Source organism: Gallinula chloropus (assembly GCF_964237585.1).
Source record: "Gallinula chloropus genome assembly, chromosome: 1".
Lineage (NCBI taxonomy): Eukaryota > Metazoa > Chordata > Aves > Gruiformes > Rallidae > Gallinula > Gallinula chloropus.
In genome coordinates, this window is record NC_140085.1 from 145966714 (window position 1) to 145985862 (window position 19149).

Below are 19149 nucleotides of genomic sequence, written 5' to 3' on the forward strand. Positions count from 1 at the left end.
TACAAGTACTAGAAAGCTTTGCACCTCTTATGCACTAATACGTTGACTTACTGAGATGAAGGAAGCTTTATTTTTTCTCTTCTTTTTCAGGAAAAGAAAAAAAAACAAACCATTTTACAGGAATGAATGCTAAATGTAGGTTTATTGCATTCTCGATTTGCACTACTTACTTTTGCCTTTTTCTTGTAGAGTTACCATCTTAGATTGTGTTAGAATCAGCTATAATAAGGTAATGAGACATCAAATAATTGTTCTAAATAATGAAATATAAGAAGTATAAATAGTGTATGCAGTATTCTGTAGTCCTGCAATGAACAGTGTGTTTTTGCTCAAGAGGGCAGTAAGAATTGTGTGTATTTTCTGAGACTGATGGCAGAGGAAACATTTCCTTCTCCAGAGCATCTGACGGCATGCCACCTACTCCACGTGTTCTGATCTCAAAGCTAAGAAAGATTAGACTGGGTCAGTTCACGGATCAGAGCACCAGAGAACACTCAAGTGCTATATACAGGAAGCAGTCTTCATGATGTGACTTTATCAGGCATTATTCCAGTGAACTAGTGTGCCAGAATTGTGTCACGGGGCCACTGTGATGCTGGAGGTGCTGTCATACAATGACATGTAAAGATGTTAAAATCACTTTGGAAAAAGTTCCAGGCACATATGTATGTATGTATGTATGTATGTATGCATGTATGTATGTGAGGCTTAGCCAAAACTCCAACTGCAAGAGTTTAAAATTGCTTTTTAGTTTCAACTGGAAAAGCACTTTTCATTCCAAAACTGCCACGTAATCAGGATGACCACTCTTAAAAGCATGCTATGTTTCACATCAGAAATGCATTTCATTGCTGCTGGCTTTCTTCCTTTACACCATTTGTTAAAGGCCCTGGTCTTGCAAACTGATGCGGTTAAATGAACATTTTGGGTCAGAATACAGAACTGCAGTGGACTCACCTTTTATGTATGTAGATCAGACTTCGGTACTGGAACTTTAATTTTAAAGTACTTGGAGGTAAAAATCCCTCTTTCACTGAAACTGTGGTATTCCTGCTGAGTACTGATGGTCAGCACAGGAATGCCTGAAGACACAGTCCCAGTTCTCTTCTGAAATTGGGCAATTCTGGCATGTCGTTTCTATATTCATATAAAGTATTGTGATGGCAACCATGGGGAGGAAGAAGGAAGTCTGTGAGATAATCCACTTTCTAAGAAGCTGACTACACTTTTTACTGGGAAACTTCAAAACCCGTGGGTATGTATAAGAAACAATAATACAGGTGAATGGAGCTGTTCTACCTCTTGGGACAAACGCATTTTCTCCATTCCTGTGCTGTGACATCCCGTATGCATTGTGCCTCTATCCATTCTCTGAGATCAAAACTGAAGTCGAAATTGGTGTTAATAATGAAGGCGTGTTTTTACAGTTTCATTGACTGAAGCAGCAGAGTGCAGCTGGAGATGTTGAAAGAAAAACTCTTCACCTGTCTTTTGCTTAATTAAAATACATTAGATACATAGATTTATTTGAGGGTTTGATGTCAAATGAAGATGAATGAAATGTTTTATGGAAGGCAATGAAACGTTATTTACGTACTTAAATAAGGATTTCTGTTCTATCAATACTTGGCTTACCCTGAAAAATATGTCCTATTCCTACGTAATTATGACAGTATTTTACTGACCCTGCCTAGAGTCCACCCTAGTCCACCCAGTCCACCCAGTGGCTGGGACTGGGGGAAAAGAAAAGGAGAAAATCTATTTATGAAAGGCCGTGCAGGATATGTCCTGGCAGCCAGGCTGCATCATGGCCCGCACAATGATCTTCTCTTCTTCTTAATAAGAACAGTGTGCATTCTGGTGTTTTCCAGCCAATATGGACCATAAAGGAATGTGCCCTGAGCAACTCTGAGTCTCCAGCTCAAGCAGTTTGTGTGGGGCAACTTTAGATATTACTGCCTACAGCTGTCTATCCTCATGTGGTGCTCTATACCTACGTAAATCTCTATTCATTTCCCTTTCGGTTAAAGTGATGTGAGCGAGAATTGAATATCAGGACAGCCATTCTTCTCTCTTCACTACAGAGGGCCCTAACATGCTGAAAAATGGGCCCCAACCCTTTTCCAGCCAGGGAAGGCTAATGAGGTCTGTCACAATGCTCTCTCACATCCATCTGCAAGGTGGAAAGATGCTTACTGGCTTCTTATGGAAAGAAGCCTTCCCCACCTTAGTCATTCATGGAGTTACAATTTATCCCATAGGATGCACACACTATTTTATTTTTTATCTTGGATTGAAGTGCAGTTATTGCAACCCAGACAGGCTGCTTGCAGAAGCTCCATCAAAGGGTGACATATTTTGGCACACCGTATTCCTTCGAGACACACAGTTCCTACTTAATCCTTAGCAGGTTTTTCTGCACTCTCCAGAATAAATTTCAATTTTGCTCTTTATGATGATGATGAAGATCGACTTTTCATCCAACATGCCATACTGCTTCCTTTGAACTAGGCTCTGCTAGAGAAATGCTTCTATAAAAGTTAGCACGTAATTTGATTTCATTGAATATAGTAGTTTGCGTAGATATATGGAAGGACAAATCCCATCTCTTAGCCACAGTGGCAGGGGCTATAAATAACGTAGGGAGGACAGAGTAGGAGAAATGGGTCTGCTCATAGGAAATGCTGAAGAACCATTGCTTTGTATATCTCTCCTCCTGCTAGAGATTTTATAAAGTTCCTATAAAATCAACTCCAGTTGTAGGCTGAAGTTGCTACCCCACTAGATCTGTTAGCATTCAGTCTTCTCTGCTTCTGTGTTTTCAGCCAGCTCTTACAGTGAAATCCCCAGCTGATCTGAATCAGTTCTGCCATTTTTCACTAAAATTTAGAATAGAATTGCTGTTAATCGTGAACATTTACAGATGACTGGTAAATGGTTTAAAGAAATTATATTTTCTTTTAAGTTGCTAAAACCAGAGAAAGAACACAGAGCCCATTAGTGGCCAAGGGGGTGCAGAATTTCACTTCCACAGCAGAACGAGCCAAATCCATAATCGTGGAAATTTGTTCTCTTGGCTCTGGTTGAGTTACCAACCAATATGCATTCTGGATCAGTCCACACATCCTTTTGACACTATGAAAAGAATGGGATTATTGTCTTGACATTTTCTCCTAATTTTTATAAGAAGAAAATAATAATTTGTAGCTTGTCAATCTTTGCCAAGATTCAGCCTAGAGATATTTTTTTATAGCTGAGATATAAACCCCTGAAGTAAAAATGCAGACACAACTTTAAGTACAGTGTTGCAAATGCAGTGTTGTAATTTTATATGTTAATCTATCAATACACAGTATGTGCAAACATATGTTTATAGACAGAGAGACAAGCATGTATAAATGAGAGGATAAAAATCTCTATTTCTCATTTGGTGCTATGCAATTTCTATCAATTTAGAAATGTGTTATGATTTTATTTTAAGCTGACATACTGTAAATTGCGCTTATTTGAGAATACTTACTTAACTCAGTTTATAAGACAGGAAAGGAAGATGTCTTTGGAAGTTCTCCAGTGACCTAAAATGAACTAATAAATAATAGAAAATGTCATCCCTTCTCTAGAAACTTTGGAGCAGTTGCCATCTCTAAAGCAACCCATAATTGTGAAGATAGACTTTCAATGATTAGGATTTACTATAAAATTTACTAAACACAGAAGTGGCTGCATCTTTAGGGGCAAGCTGTATATTATGCTCATGTTACATGAGAAATTACCAGATCTCTAGGTGAGGTATTTTAGAAATTTGGCAGATGGCTTTACTTTGTATTTGTGGCACAGAATCCTGTTCTAATTTTGTGTTTGATTGGAATATTCAACAGCTTCTGGTGCTACTAGGACTTGCTATCTGAAAGACAGAGTTTGCAAACTATAAATATGAACTTTGAAAATATATATCCTAGAGTTAGTCCAGTAGATTATGTTTGTAACGCTCACTTATTGGCTGACTGATGCATTTTGGCCCCAGACCAAAAATGATGGCTGCCTACTTGAGTAGTACCTCCTGTCAAGTGGAAAGGCAGAGGGATATCAGGGCAGTGGTTAATATTGGCCAGGCATTTGGTGTCATGTTCTGACAGCTGCTACCAAGCTTCCCAAAACACGGCCCCTCCACACTTACCTTCATACACTTCGGCCATATCTTCTCAGTTGTCCTCTTTATCCCCAGTTTCTGATTTGTCCTGCTAGGGAATAATTCAGCTGCAAGATGAGGAAGGTTATGTCTACAGACGCAAGGGATTTCAGTTTCAAGCTTATTAACTACCTGTCTGGCAACTTGCTAAATAAGTCTGCTGTCCACTGCCAACCCCATCCCCACCATAGCATCAAGGACAGCCCTGCTTCTGGGGTGAAGTGCAAGAGGTGCTTCCTCATCAGTCTCCTCAGCTGCCCCCACCATGTGAGTTCAATCCAGGTGGCACAGAGCCGCAGCAGAAGCACAGGTCAGTGATGGCAGCAACACTGCCTGCAGCAGGCAGGCAGCTCCCAGCCAGGAATGGGCAAAGTGAAGGCTGGAAAGCTGGTCCTTGTCCTCTTTCAGCTTCCAGCAGCCAGATTCTTACTGGGGCTGAGTACACTGGGAGCCTTGCCTGGAGGTGTGACCATAGCACATGAGGGAACGTCCCAGATCACAATCAAAACCTGAGAGTGTTTCATGATAGAGTTGGCTTTGGTGAACAAGATTTCAGTCTTATTTTGTAGCATAACAACTGATTTGTGGATGGGAACATGCTCATACAAGCTCAGTAAAAGTCATCTCTCCCACTAGGCCTGAAGCTTCTGGGCGGATATACAACAGAAAGATTTCCTACTGACTCCCACAGCTGGATGTGTCAGGGTCCAGCAGGCTTGTTTAATGCATCAGAACAGAAATTATAATTTTAATTTTAAATGAATGTCATCTTCGTAGAGTCATTCGGAAGCAAAGCTATATGAGGGGATTTAGGCACGCCTTTATTGGCATTGCTGTTTTTCACACACGACTGATGGAAGGTTTCTTCAAACTCTTCCCAATCGTTACACCCTGTGTGTGTCTTACCAGAATTTTCTCTGATGGAGTGCTTATTCTCAGCAGAAATGACTGAGGAATTCAGAGAAGAAACTTAAAAAGACACACCCCCAGAGGTATATCTGACACTGTAACAGTGGGTTCTCCTCATGGATTGATAGGTAGGTACAGTACACTGTACAGAATTTTCTCTTTTCTGTGCAAGTGTAGAGCCTCTAACTACTAAGAAAAGACCAGACTGTTGTGAGTGGTATCACATTTAAATTCAGGCTTTGCTAGTCAAAGGGGAGGAGAGTAGATAGCAGCCATTCAGCTGGTTTTGTCAGTGTGGGTTTTCTTCAGAAAGAAGGATTTAGCACTTTTGTTATCCACTGTAATTATACTGTGTAGTCTGTCCAGTCCCTCTGTAAAAAGTGCTTTTCCTAGAAATAGTACTGAGAAGCTCTGATCTGGGCCAATTGCACTTTTTGGCAAGGGATGATCATCTTTGGAATACTGGCAAAGATGCTCCTTTTGTACCGTACATTCTGGCAATAACCAACCTTTTCCCTTTAAACCACCAGCTTATGTTGGCTCCATTTGTTTTAAATCCCTTGTTCTCAACAGGCCGTGTAATCAGAATGACAGGCTGCTCGCAGCTTCCCTGGTGATCAGCTGCATGCAGGTCATGCCAGAGTCTCCTTTCTGGAAGGATGGCTATGCACTGATGCCTGGCTACCTGTGAGGCTGAGCATCTGAATCTGCTCAGAGGCGAGGAAAGCACAGCAGCTTAGTGTTTAACACCAATAAGTGCTGAAGGAGTGGGCATCTTATTCTTTGCACTAGAGTTTTTAAATTGGAATCTCTCTGCCTGCTTTCAGCAGCCCAGCCAAATCTCCTCAGCCAACATTTTCAACATTATATTGTCAATAAAAAACTTTAAAGCGAAGGTCAGGTATTCACTGAGCAGAAACTGCTATGTTAAAGAAAAACAAAACACTTGTTAGCACCTGTCTTTTTGGCAAACTATGTGATTGCTTTGGCTGGTGCACCAAGCAGACACATTACTATTTTATTAGCATTACAATTCAAGAGTTTATAAAAAAGCACCAGCAAATGCCAAACTGCAAATTTTGGAAGAGATGCATTTTTAAGTAAGCTAATTTACCTATCTGCATTCCTAGCTCAAAAGTTTGAGAACCATCTTGTGTCATTTGCCTCGATGATATAAATGAATTATCATAAACAAAAGTGCCATACATCATCATTAGCGTGCAGGGGAAAGTTAGCTATTGGGTATTTATGATCAATTTGAGAAGAAGATACATAATTACCAACCATTATTATAATAAAATGCCTAATACAAAAACCGTGAAAAACTAAATGCAATTCCTAAAAAAACCCACCTTAAAATCAAAATATTGTTCATCCAACTACATTGTTATTTAATACTTTCACTGTCTAAGGGCAGATAATGTCAATGTATTGGAGACAATAATTAAGCAGTACACTGAAGCAGTTTAAAATACACTGCAAACAACATACTTATGTGGAAAATTTCCTCTTTTTTGCTGTTTAGACCTTTTCCTTATACAGCTTTTCTTAGCTGTTAGGGGCTTTGTTTTCTTCTACTTAATTTATCGAATACATTTTACTGACATGAGTTTTACTTAATTTCCATGCATTTTAACTGATGTTTTAAGTGACCTTGTCCTTCTTGACATTGATTTTTTTAATGGCCTTAGTTCATAGCACCCCAGGGTGAATGGGTGACTTGAAATTCCATCGCTTCCCCGTGTTCTCTATCTGAATAATGTCCAGCAAAGTTTAAGCCCACAAAGCTGTTTAAAATCCACACATACATTTTATTTCCTCCTCTTGGTTCTATGGTAAACTAATGAAAGTTCTTAAAAGGGAAACCTAGACTAATAATAATTGCTTTACCTTTGTGAAGCATTTATATATTTTTGCAGATTGTATTTCATTTACAGATAGAGACCTGAGCCATCATTATGTATTTAAATGTGAATTTGGGAATGTACAAGATCCCAAACTACATGAAATTTACTGTTTGCACTTTACATGGCTCTTAAACATTTAATGGTTTAAACCCAGACCAACATCCAAATGCTTCCTCACTTATGGTGCTTTACACAGTACCAATGGCTTCAATCAGGTTGAGGAGGGGAGGTGTTCAATTTTTGAATGTGTTTTTCTCTGGAAGGCAAAAGAGAGGCAAGATGCAATGAGAAGGAAAAGATGCACTTTGTTAGACCATTCACCATTGTCTAACACCAGTCAATGCTTCAGACAGGGAATTTTTCAATGCTGGGATTTTTTCCCCAAAGCTCACAAACTCCCTCCACAATTCCAGTAGAACTGTAAAAATAGAGTCAGTTTTTTAATGCTGTATCATTTTTCCTAGTCCTATTCAGTGACCTGTACTTAACAACCTTTGCAGTCGCTAAAGGGAAAAACGATTTCACCAGAGTGTTATATGCTTTACTGTTCAGCTTCCCTTGGACAATCCTTCTCTCAAAATACTGCAAATGTGTTTTGTTTTTAAGCTACTGATAATAATTGCTTACACTACTTCTAGACTACACCTACACCAGTAAAATAAGAAGTGCCAGGAAACATTCACAGACCTTGAAATTGAATCATTTATTCTACTACATGTCTAGAATTATTCTTTGTTTTGACTCAGGCCAACTGCTCTTGTCCTATGTAACTCTTTTTACGTGCTCTGGGGAATCCACGTAGGCCACATATACAAATTGAATGCAATCATTTGGATGCTAAAATGATTTAACAGTATGCATGCAAGCCGTTTCATGCCAGTTGGCCCCAGCAACAGGGCAGTCTAAGGCTGTCCAACTTAGCAGCATAACAGATACAGTGCTGGTGCTTTCTAACATATATAATCCCTAAAGGGCCTCATAAAGACACTGACAAAGAATAAGAGAATCCAAAGTTTAGTTTTCCTTTCTATTTTCTTTTCCTGTAAAATTTTTCTGAAATTAAATCACTGAATGGTTTAGTATAAATTTGGGACTCTGAGAAGTGTTCTTTATGGAATCAAAACATTAAAAGTATGGCCCTGAGAGATAAAAATGAGAATTTTATACTATTAAAAATCAAGAACGACAGCTGTGGATGAGTGTTACAGACCTGGCTTTCAACTTTGGAAATGCTGTGAATGTTTTGTATTTGAAGTGATAACATTTGTAGGTGCTGAAAAATTATTTTCCTCCTGGTTAGAGGTGCTGGTGGTTGTTTCTGAGCACTGATACAACTTAATTCTCAATTAATATGCCAATGGATAGAATGATTAAAATAGACCCATGGTGAGGGATGGCAGGAAAAAAACAAACAAAAAGAAATAAAGCTCTTTAAACATTTGCAAAGTAATTTTCTCTGAGACATATATCAAAATGCCTGAAATATTTTGTGATACAAGAAATTTTTTATTTTGCTTGTTTTGGCCAACCTGCATCCTCTGCCTATATATACATCCAGTTTGTGTAACTATATTCTACCTCCCTACATTCCCATCTGCACTATTCTTTAAAAATTCTTCCCCTAATCTATTATGTAGGATTTATGTTTTCTGTTAAACAGCTGCCAAGTTTCACTCTATAGGCGGCTGCACTTCAGTGTTGGATGAAATGCTTCTTGTAAAGTTTGTAAAGCATTTTGGTCTCTTTGCAGATGGAAGAACTGACTAAATCAGTGATACCCAACTTGTGCTTCTAGAGCTGCACGTGGCTTTTTTTGGAAGGCACATATCTGATAGGAGCTGTTTTGACTTCTTCCTGTGAGGGAACAGGCAGGGCGTTTAGCTGTTCCCTTCCATCTCTCCAAGCAACCAGGAAAGTTGGCTTAAGCAGTTATTTCTCTGTACTTATATGCTCGGTAGGATTCTGTACATGGCATTTGATTAAATACATTTCAGAGCCCTGTACATTCAAGAAAAGATATACGTGAGTTATAACAAGGTAATGGAGAACTGAATGTGTATCCTACCACATGTTCTATCAAAACGAATGGTCTTAATGCAGTCCTTAATCCAGGACTGAGGTATTAATGCAGCCTATGAAATTGCAGGAGACTGTGACATCATCAAACAACATTATGATTTCACTAGAAAGCTGAAGATGGAGGAAATAAAAACTGAGCTGTTTCCTCAGTCTCTACCATCACAGAGAGCCAGAACACAATGAGTGTGTGTGATGAATGAGCAATGCAACTAACACTTTTAACAGGGAAGCTATCTTTCTTACGCCTCTGACCTATTCACTGAGCAGCTGGCAAATGGCTCTAGTAAAGTCATCCTGCTCTTTTTTCCAACCAAAAAATCTATTGTGTATGCAGTCTTTCTAATGGATAGCAGAGATATGTCATTCATATCAATCGGTCTTCTGTATCTCTATGTTTTATTCAGCTCCTGAGTATTATGCTAAAATGCACTCTGATATTCATCAAGTTTTCAAACACTCCATAACAGCAACTGAAAGTGAAAAATAGCCCTGGAGTCATTACTGCTTTCCTCAATGACCTGGGAGGGGCTGATTGGCATAGTGTGACTGTGGAACTAGGACAGAATTGGAGACGTGCTTGGGAGCAGGGACGAACTTGTAGCATCAGTCTGAAAGCAGTTTGTAGAGATACCCAAATGTTAGGGTGGCTGTGCCCTCTTTTATGTATTTCCTTTTAATTGGCAGAAATACCCAGAAATGGGTATGGTGAGGATGTTCCCGTCCGTTATAATTCTTAGGCTCTTCCTTCCATCACTGCATAAGCAAATGTAATTGCTTGTTATCATCATCAAGACCACTACTTCAGCTAAGCACAGCAATGTACTGCCTTTCAACTGACAGAATGATTGATGCATTGTACATTTTCAAAAATAGAAAAAAATCTTATAAGTTTTTGGGGGTTGGGTTGTTTTTTTTTAATTTGACTAGTATTAGCTGACCAGGATAACCTTGAAAAATAAAAAAATACACAAAAGCAACACATCAAATAAACAAAAAAACCCAAAGTCTGAATAAATAACAGTCTAAAATTTCAGAACTCTCACTGAAATGCAATGGTAGACCTGAAAATTGCAACCTGTATGGCCAAGCGCTTCAATGGACACATCCTTGCAAGTTTTATTCATTGGTACCAAAACAATGCCTAAGAAACAACTAGGAATATACACCGTTGTTGCCAAACTTTCTCAAATACCTGCAAAAGTCACTGCTCTGAAGACCACACTATCTGACGAGACAAGATTGAAAAAGAAAGACAAAAGAGATATAATGCACAATAAGAATGAACATCCCCATTTCTCAATTCTCTACCTTTTTCTTTTTCTTTTTTTTTTTCATAAAGTAGTCTCATGCAGGTTTCTTTTTTCATTTGTTTTCATCTTACTCAGTCAACGAGTGGTGGGCTCAGCACATAATTTCAATAAAATGTCCTTCCAGGCATAAAATCATCCATTAACAATATTTTGACTATGGAAGAAAAAGAAATATTTGATCTTCTCATCAGCATAATGATAATACATCTCGTTTGCAGAGTGTAACTGTATATTATTTCCAGAAAGATCGTAGGCTGCTCTGCAAATGAGTATTTCTATTCCACAGGCACTATCTTACATTTGGAAAAGCTGAATTTCACTGCTGTTCACTAAGCTTATGAAAAGCATGTTCATTACTAAGCCTGAAAATAGGTTTACACAGGGCTTACAAAGTGAGTAAGCTTTGTGTAGGTCTCACTGTACAAGTTCATTCTGCAAACAGAAGTTGAAAAAGGGGAGGTAGAAACAGGCTTATTCCTGAAGATCACCTTCTAAAGTTGTCATCAAAATAGTAACTTAACCTGTTCCATTTCACTTTAACAATGCTTAGAATGCCTTTTTAAATATGAGCTCATAATAGACTGTTGCTATTGCACTTGCAGAACATTCTGGGATGTGGCCTTAACGACTATGGGAAACATCTGAGAAGAGTTCCTGTTGTGTTTGAGGGTGTGCCTCTGCATGTGCTTGCATCTGGGTACATCCGCATCACATTTAAAGGTATGTTAGAAGTGTTTCAGAATTTTTGTCTCAGAATGACTTGCTATAAAAAATGCCACTTTTCCACAGTCACACAAAGGCATATTCTGTTTGTTAGAAAGCTGTAAGTTTTTGCTGCATACAAAAAGAAAGTTAAAACATTCAGAACCTGCAAAAAGAAAGCATCTACATTGTTTCTTTTAAAACAAAACCCAGGTAGTAAATTATTTCAGAGAACCCTGAAATAGACATTTTTAAAAATTTTCAATCGAATTTGGATTTTTTTAGTATTTCCTTCCTGTAAAAAACACCCATGGACTACCGTATTGTTTATATGTATATCATCTTGTTAGTAAGTTTGCAGCAAATCTCCAAGCACACATATATATGTCTTTGTGTACCAAAGGTGGTTTCTCTCCTCTTTTCTTTTTCTTTTTTTTTTTTTTTTTCCTTTTGCACTGTTTTAGGTTTTGAACTTTTCAACCGTAACTTACTCAGAAGAATAACTGTACTGGGTCAGGCCAAAGGTCTTACCTAGCTCAGTATTCTGTCTGCAGCAGTGGTCATAAGTGAGACACCATTAGTGTACCTGTAGAAAAATTCCTGTTAAGATTGTTTACTTGGGGTGAGAGGGGTCATGGAAGGCCATATTTTTGATTATGTAGGTACTTTTCACTATTTTCTTTTCCTTTTCTTAAAAAATATATATATGTTGTAAAACCATCTGCTTATTCCTATTATAGAAAAGGTTATATTTCTATAAGGTGTCATGGCTAGTGACTCTAGTTCTGTGCTGAAAATATTTTCTTCTCGTCTTTCACAGAAAAGCATTAGGAAAAATAGTGAAAGGTAAACATCTGAGTTCAGCCAGTGATGGCTGAAAATTCCTGTTTAACACTGACAGCATTTCTGAATGAAAATATTGTTTCCTTCCTTTATTCATTCATTTGTCTTTGTCTTGGGGTATAGGATTGTCTTTTTTCCTATTTAGCTGATGTTATTTAGGGGTAAAAATATCACAGCAGGTAGCTTTTCTACTGGAGAGACAGGCAAGAGGGAGCAAGCAATTTTTTAGACTTACTATTTTTACAATTATGACTAGACAGATCATCAGATGTCATGGTGAGGAGTTTCTTACATACATCTAAAATAGATGAATAAAATACTATTGATAGGCATTCCAGATAGATTCTGTAAGGAAAACTCAGATGGATGTTTATTTTTATCTATGGCCTAAAATATAGAGCAGCATAAGTGACTGCTAAATGTCATTTAACATGTTAAATTGCTGCATGCAGCATAAGCTGACCAATATGTGTACCAAAACAATAATTAGTGTTGATTAATGACTGTAGTTATCTTTTTGACCCAAATGTTATTCAGATCTTAAATGAAATGTTTTGTTTGCAGTAACTACTGCTTTATTTTTAAATTTGAGATATGGAGGATGCTCTATTGTAAACTAAGAAACGTCATTCTGCCCGCTGTGAGTTATGAGTGCATATCAAATTTTAATGAAAAAGGATAAATAAATTGTCTCACAGTTCACCATCATCTACTATATCACTCAGTTCATCCCATATAATATGTAATAAACTGAATGCTTCAATTTTTGCTTTATGTGACCATTTACAACCAGTACTACTGCCTGAGAAATTGTCATCCCACAGTAGTTCACATAACCAGTGAGTAGACGAAGGTTCCATGCTGTACATCATGACTGAAGAACACATGCTTTTTAAAAATCTTTAATAAAAGCTAAGACTGGCAGGAAGATGAAATATATCAATTAAAGTGCCTTATTCCTCAGCCTGGGATCTGACATCTTCGGAACTGAAATTAAAAAAACCCAACAAACAACTCCTAAAAAATCCTACAACCCCCCAACAAAGGAAAAGCCAGTGAAATATTGTATGCAACGGTTGCTCCATTCATTCACTGTGTTCCCTGATTAATTCCTCTATTCGCTATTAATGTCCTTACCATCTAAGAAGAGAGATCTAATGTTTAAAGAAGCTGTAGAAATAGTCCGAACATGTATTTCACTAAGAAGCTTCCTGGACATTTGCTGGTGAATTCCAAAGAAATTAGAGAAAGGAAACCAACAAAGCAGTTGGGAGGCTAGGCTAATTTTAAAAGCTCTGATTACAGCAGAAATAATTCTTTGAAGAAATCTTTATTTTCAACCTTTTTATATTCATCATACCATACATTGTTCATCTGTGTAGGGACACAAAAAGAAATGTCACGGTACAGTTAGTAGTCATTAAAGAAAGTGGAGTAAATTTATTTCTCTGATATCTACGGCACAGAGAGTAAAAGTGAGGAGCATCAGAAGTCCCACTGAAGTTTACTGGATTTGATGTAAGTCTCCTTTTCCCTAATGAGGACTTTCAAGTAGTTTTCATAACAATTTCATGTCTAATCCTGTAAAAGAGACCTATCATAATTCTTATTTAATAATAACATGAAAAATATAATTCTCCCAGAACTGCTTTGCATGGATTTTTTCCCTACTCTTTTTAGCAGTTTCTGTGGGATCAAGAATGAACATAGTCATGAGTGTAGTCTAGGTTTTTCCTCTTTGGACAGTCTGTGCAGGACTAGGTGGAAGAAATATTCCAGCAGGAGCTTTTGATGAGATGGGAGAACAGTTCTTGATGTGTTTTATTTCATGGAAAGCAGCTGTTTGTCACACATTTTTCACTATTTGGTATGAACAAAGGCTGAAGACACCATGAGTAAGTAAAAAACTACTCATGTACTGCCATTAGCAATTTATTTTTTTTTAACAAAACATGAGCACCTGCTGCCTTAGCATCATTCCTGAGAAGACGAATATTCATCGCAGTTCAATTCTAAAAAGATATTTTTACATTATGGATGTTGATGTGAAAAGGTGCAGAATAGAATGTGAATCTCATTTTAAGATGACTGATGTAATGTAAATGAAAGTAAAGGAGTTTTTAACATTCTTTTGTAAGTACCACATTCCCCACAAAAAATTATGAAGTTAATTCAATGATAGCTTCAGAGATCTGAAAGTTTGGGGGGGTTTTGGTTTGTTTTGTTTTTTTTTTTTTATTTCAAAATGAGGACACTAGTTCAATTTTTAAACTATGGCAATTCTTATGGCCACATAGCCACCCACCTTTAGCCCAGCTCCTAAGAAAGTGGGATTTATGCAGTATAACTTAAACCTCTCTGCGTGTATGTAGCTATCTCAATACCTTTTATTTTTAACAAAATTTGACAGCTGGGTAGCAGTGAATTCCCTTTGTTAGCATCTTCACCAAGAAAGATACTGAAACTCAAGATCAATCTTTATTAGAAATCGGAGACGTCAGGCCAGCATACACAACCATGTTTCTCCACACTAGGGAAAATCTAGTGGAAGCTTTCACATAATAAAAGCATGAGAGTCCAAAGCTTAAGATGTGGAGACTGGCATTTATTAGCACCGCTGCTTATGTTCTATGCATATATAACACGTTTATTATGGATTTCCTTAATTTTGATGACTTTTTAATGTTTCTACATATTTCTCAGAACTGTATGTCTAAATACTAATAAGACTCAAGTGAACACGCTACTTACTGAAGCTAATGCGAGATAAATGTTGTCTGAGCCTCTTAATGTAGAAATGTTTCTTCCTTTTTTATTAGTGATTCCATAATATTGAAATGACTTGTACCTAGATGGGAGAAAATCCTTTGTGACAGATCATGTTTCTACATTCATGAAGTGCATGTCAACAGCTCATCATTTTCTTAAATGTGTTCATTATTCCTAATCACTCACCAGATCAATTTGTTGAATAATACTTGCTGCTTAGGTTGATCATGAAGAGTAAGTTGCCAAAGGTTTGTGTGAAAAATTGGAGCTGTGCGAGCAGAGGTTCAGTCTGTGGTCATAATACTGCAGCTACAAGCAGTGAAAGATTGCTTCCCTGGACTGTTCTTCCATGCTAGCTTAAAATATGATGTTTCAAAAAATACTCACAATAGTCTGTCCATTTATTATTGTATTAGGAAAACATGATAGAAAAGGGTTGTGAACTCCATCTGGTTGCTCCATAATCCCATCGACTATGTTGGACTTTATCTTGAGCTTTTAAAATTCCAGCAACTCAGGTGGCTAACCATATGTGTTCTTAATGAGGCAGGGAGTTAATTACTCATTTAATTTCTTTTTAAAAATCCCTTGCTTTCAGCAAATAATCTTCCTTGAAACAATTCTATCTCCTTGCATGTCCTGTAGCTCTTTATTAGTGATAGATATTTGGTGCCGGACATGTCTGAGACTGACATGTAGAAATTAGCAAGAATGCATTTGTGCATTATCCTTTAGTTATTTCAAAGGCTTGCACTGAGAACTTCCATGACCCTAGTGACAGAGAAACTGTTACCCAGCAAAACTGATTATGCAAAGAAAAATTGTAAAGTATTCCAGTAAAGAGCAAACCTGGTTTTCAGTAGATTTTTAGTTTCATTTAAAAGATCTTGAAAGCATCTTCTACTGGCAACTTTACTATACTACTTCATGGAAGCAGTCTGAAAGCTGACTTCAAATGATTTTTTTTTTTTTAAATGAGAGCATCAGGTATCTTGGAGTCTCCTGGGACAGTTTTCAAATGTTTGACTGAAGGCAATCAAAATTTGAGCATCTCAATCTGGGCCAGTCACTCTTATATCCTCTATCATCAATAGAATGAAGTAACTGCTTCCAGAAAATGAGGTATCTGATGTGTCTTAAATACTATCTTCAGATACTCACTTTTCAGAAGTGCCTCTTTCCCACCACTGACTGTAAAGAGCATTTTAGGTAACTTGCATAGTCTTCTCGGTCTAACTCCTGGGCAGCTAAAGTTTGATAAAGTAATGCTATTGTTCACATACAAGGATTTCCAAGATTTTTAAAATTATTATTATTATTATTATTATTATTATTATTATTATTATTATTATTATTATTATTATTATTACTATTATTGCAGCCTTGAGAAAAACTGAATAGTGTTCCTAGTATTAGTCACAATCACTATTAAGGGTCATATTTGCAGGACTTAATAAGACAATAAACTAGTAGCCAATGTTCTGCATAAATAATGAGCCAAATCAAAATCAGTCATGCATCTAATTGGGACATTTGTACTACACTGCTTGAGGCATAGAATACTTTTCTATGCTAGATATGTGCTTGGCAAAATTAATCAGATAATCAACTCTCAGTCTCATCTCCATTTTCTAAAACTCTGTGGCATTAGATATGGGTAAGATAGTATTTCTGCTGACGGTGGTCTTTAACAGGTTTTTTCTATAAAAAGAGATAGATATGTTGTTCAAGACAGTAGCTATAAAGGGGATATTATTACTCTTTAAAATATTACTACTCTGAAAAGTATCCAAGTTTTCAGGGAAACCAGGCTATTGACCAAGGTTCTCTTTCTATCTTTCCAAATACCCTGATGGTTGAACACGGCCATGTCTTTGACCCTTTTTGTGCCTCAGTCTCCTCCTTTCTAAAAGAGGAGGAGAAAGTATTCCTTTATGTATTATTTTGACATCTGCTGACAGAGCCATTTCATAACACCAAGAGATTGTTTCTGCAACAGAGCTTACATTGAGAACTCAGTGAATTATTAGAAAAGCCTAGAAATGTGAATACAATCCTGTCAAGAACCAGCTTCAGAGATGGCTAGCACAAAGTAGAAAAGTACCAAAAAGTAAGATAGAGTGTTTTAGGAAGATTAGACAGTAATTTTCACCCTTAAACTAACAACCCACTGTCAGGAAAGAAATTATTTCCGCATGTCATGCCTGAGATGACCAGGGGCCCAACTGAGCTCCCCAGTTTCACTTAACTCATCTACGGTCACTTAAATTCCTGAGTTGTTCAGTAGTTCTTTTCCATGGTGCCTTGCCTCCTGTGGCCCCCATTGACAGAAAGGAGATGTGGACCATTCATGTAGCAGAATAGCTCCCTGAGAGAGACTTTTTTGCATCTTATTTAAGCTCACATGGCAAAGACATTTGATGACTTGCAAAGGACCCTTTCTTTATGTTCAGAGGATGGCAGGACATGGTCATCTGAGGGAGTTGTGCAAGCTTGACTGTCCTAAAGTACAAAAGCTTGGTAGTACAGAAGACTATACAATCATTTTTGTAGTACCTGTATTTATGTTTATCACAGAAACAGAAGGGATTTTTTTTCTGTTTTTTAAACTCAGGAAAGAAAATGTCCCGTTTCCAGAAAAATATTTTGGGGGGAACTAGATTCAAGACTAACTGAAGAAGATAACGAAAAGAGCTGATTTCTGAAGATTAACATGCATTGACTACATCTAAGTTAGGCATTACTTATTGTGTTTCCTGAAAATGTTAGTACATTAACAAAAAGCTCTGAACAAATGTCAGTTTGCTGCAGTGCCAATGAGAACTCTTTGGGGGAAGATTTTCGGCCAAGTATCTCTGAGCCCAGTTGACATGAAAAACTACGCAGTCTTTCAAAGTGGCTGATTTGGTGCTTGATTATCTTGGGGAGTTGAGCAGATATCTCTCTAAATTATACAAACTTAACACGACAAGAAGATCAGGAGAGTCAGCTACATGTCCTTTCCTGGGATAGGTTTAGTGTGCTTACACTAGTCCTGTCTTTCAGGAGAGCTCTAATAATTCCCTGTGCATATGCTTTCAGCCCCTGAAGAGGTATAAACACATCTTAGTATGGGCCATCACTGAGGTTTTTATGGTTAAGGTCAAGATGAATATAACAAGCTGTAACCTAAACCTTCATTCACATCTCTGTTGACAGAAACCCCTTCTGAGGTTTTAAAGAAGTTTGATTAACTTTCTCAAGTTTGCTATTTTTCATGCCTGTCTGCCTCCTCAGTAGAGCAGATAAATCTCTACAATGGAAAACCGACGTATTACAACAGAGTATTCTTGCTGTGTTTCTGATTCAGCTGGCACAACTATAACTCAGTCGTGTTTAAATGCCAGTTTCTAATGCCTTAAAAGTAGTGGCTTGGGGAAACCAGGCTGTCCATAAAGTTCTCTTACATTATATGCAGCCACAGGCAATTAAACAGTTAAAGCTGAGGCCAACCTGGAGAGCAAAACAGAATATTCCCCACAGCACATCAGTTGCTCAATAGTCTTGCCTCTCTGCCAGGACAGGTTGGGGACCGCCTTATTTTAAAGTAATGCTTTCACAAAACATCCTGGATGTTACCAGAATTAAGATTTTAAGTCTCAGATTCATCCAACCCTCCTATAACCTATCTGCCTATGAAATAGCATTAACTGAATTTAAAAGAGATATAGAAAAACTAGTTTTGCATTAAACTCGAGGTTTTAAAATTAAGTGGTTATTTTGCACCAAAGTTTTATCCTTTATTTTATCAAACTTGATATGCTTTGAATGCAAGAGATCAGAACTGTGTAGTTAGCAACAGTTTTCCTTTTCTGGGTCAGAAAAAAAGGTTATTTCCAGGTATAAATCCATCAGTGACATCACATATGTTTGGTAAAAAGAAAAAGCTTAGAGAATTTATATAAAATTGAATAACCAGGAAAGAATGTAAATCCAGCTGCATTTCCTCATAAAAAATCTAGAACTAAATAACTCATGTAAATATGGTGAATTCGTTAGGGTCATGCCTGTGATTAATTTCGCTCTTAGTTGGTAAATCCAGGATGAAGAGAAAAACCTGTCTAAAACCAATTAATCAAGTGCAAAGGATGGACAGATATAGCTTGTCTGAAAGGTGGGAAATTGTAATATTAAAATATTTTGGTTACTAAAACTTATTCTGGGGACCTCAAAAATATCACAGAGGTAACTCTAGACAGAGAAAAAAATCTGTGAAAAGCTGATGTACCTGTTTGTTTAAATTCGAATGGTCAGGCAATACTCTTCTGGATTTGAGTATCACCTAATACAAATTTCAGAGAAGTGTATTTCCACTGACTTCATTCTTGCTCCAAGTTGCTCTTTAAGATGAGGAAAACCAGAATTAAATGATATTCAAAGTTCCATCAGTACTATAGACCTG